Consider the following 2494-nt stretch of genomic DNA (forward strand, 5'->3'; position numbering starts at 1 on the left):
AAGAGAGAGAGAGAGAGACAATGAGAGAGAGAGAGAGGAGTTGGACCTCATCGTCGTGAGTCCCGATGTAAAATATCCCTCATCGCGGGACTATTGAGAATTCATCTCAAAGGGGCGGAAGTCCCGACTTACAAGGCCACACTTACCACTCAATCTGCTCAACAACGGTACAATGTATGACTAAGTGCATAATCAGGATCTCCCGTGGAGATTTTAGATAAAAGGCATGTGCCCGACTTTATAGATAAAGAACCAGACAGAGTTCGAACACTAACAACCAACGAAATAGACAGATGAAATGTTGCCCCAAAGGCGGGCTCACCCGAAGTTTAGAGAGATACATGGCTCCCAGGCCAGCACACGTACGGCACGCAGGCCGGAGGAACTAAGAATGATATAGCCAGCAACTAGTCAACGCCAAAGCAACTAAGCAACATGCTCCTGTCTGGCTAGGGAAGACGCCGAGGCCCGCACTTTAGATATCAGGAGATCAAGAGCATCCCAGTCCTCCGTCTTAGTCAATGATCTCCACTGCTACAGGAACATACATGATTTAAATAAGCAATCAGCAGGCTTAGCAGGGAAAACATGGTCGATGGTAAATTTTATTCCTAGTCATCCATAAAGACCAGCACATAGCTCCAAGGCCAACCCAGAAGACCCTTTTAGAAACGCTAGTCAAAGAATTAGCAAGGGCCCGAATCTTAGAGAAGGATGAGGGGTCCCATGAGACCTGGAGCCAGGATCTAACACATCTCCAGACCAACTTGGCCAAAACACAGTGGAAAAAAATGTGATTCGTGTCCTCCAAAGCACCGTAGTGGGCGCAGAAATCCGATCCCGGGCCATTCCTCTTATGGACCTGGTCCGCCGCGGGCAAACGCCCTCGAAAATCTTGCCACATGAAGATCTTCACCTTTGGGGGAATACGAGCCCGCCAAACCAGATTAAATCTGTTGGTGGGAGATCCGCCAAGAAGCTTTGAATATAAATACTTAACCGAAAAATGAACTGGAGAGGTATGGGGCTAGACCACCGAGTCCACGTTCTCCAAGAGCGTCGGGAAGAAAACAGTAAGTCTTTGCCAATCTTCAAAATCTACATGAGATAGGGAATGACGAAAAGACCAAGTCCCAATTATTAGCCGAGAGCTCGGCGATTGAGATGTTTGGGTTGGGACAGTAGGAAAAGAGTGTGGGAAAACTCACAGACAGAGGTGAGTCTCCACACCACCAATCAAGCCAGAAGCAAACAGAGGAGCCGTCCCCGACAACAAACTTAACATGGGCCAAAAACAAAGGCCTAACTTTGACCAAATTCTTCCAGAATTGTGAGCCTCCGTGCGCAGAAGCAAACAACGGGATAGAAAGAGGGAAGTACGTAGCTTGAAGGATAGAGAACCATAAGGATCCAACTCCTGTTGTCATAATTTTTCACCACCATGTAATCAGTAGGCATTTATTCATGATGGTAGTGTTAATAATGCCCAACCCCCAAAGGTTTTTTGGTCTACACGTAAGTTTCCACCTGACAAATCTGTATTTGCGCCTATTGTCTGCCACATTCTAGTAGAAAACACCTCTATGCTTATGAAAGCATGTGTGCGTGCCAACCGAGAGCAGATAGAAGCACATGAAAAACATTGGTAAGGAGGATAAGCAAGCGTTTGATCAGTGCCACTTTCCCAGCATTAGTATTGTATCTATCTCGCCAAAGGAGGACCCTATTGCCCACTTTAGCCACGGCAGGAGCAAATTCTTTCTCATAAAGCATATCAGGGGAGATAGGGAGGCCCAGATATTTAAACAGGAAAGGTCCCAGCTTACAATTGAGGAGGTGGGCCACCCTTAAGGCCTCGATATTATCCACACCAGTAACTATGACCTCACTTTTAGAGAAGTTAATTTTGAGACCCGACAGTGCCTTGAAGCACAAAAGAATAAACTTGAGGTGAGCGATGCAGGATTCATTTAGGTCTACCATAATGATAGTGTCATCCGCATATTGGAGATGAGTGACCCCTTCAGCATCGATCTTTTTTGATATAAATTGGTTCGAGGTGTTACCTTTGAGTGGCACGTAGACTCTTTCCGTTAGCTCCCGGAGCCGCATGTGGGCCATCAGCGATGCAGCGCTACAAGTCCAGAGCACCATGCTCGGCACGCCCAGCTCCCGCGCCACGTCCAGCGCGAAGCTCATCAACACCGTCGGCAGCATGCAGGTCACCGGTGGCACGCCTGGGGTGCCGTTGAGCCGCAGGAGGAGCTCCTTCAGCGGCTCCGCGGACCGCTGGCTCGTGGCGGCAGACAGCCTGAGGTCGTAGTCCTCGACGTCCCGGTCAAGGTTTTGGATCCCAAGTGGACATTTTTTCTCGAGGGGCACCGGAATTTGCGGTTACCATGGTAACCGCGAAACACCGGAAAAAATTCAAACGAAATTTGAAATTAAATTTTGAATTCAAATATTTTTGAAATCGATATAGATAGAGGTTTAA

General features: G+C 47.8%; 1 pseudogene; it reads right to left on the reverse strand.

Annotated features, from left to right (window-relative positions):
- Positions 1-2494, reverse strand: part of LOC119309049 — a 7126-nt pseudogene that overhangs the window by 2260 nt on the left and 2372 nt on the right.

This window comes from Triticum dicoccoides, chromosome 5B, assembly GCF_002162155.2.
Source record: "Triticum dicoccoides isolate Atlit2015 ecotype Zavitan chromosome 5B, WEW_v2.0, whole genome shotgun sequence".
Lineage (NCBI taxonomy): Eukaryota > Viridiplantae > Streptophyta > Magnoliopsida > Poales > Poaceae > Triticum > Triticum dicoccoides.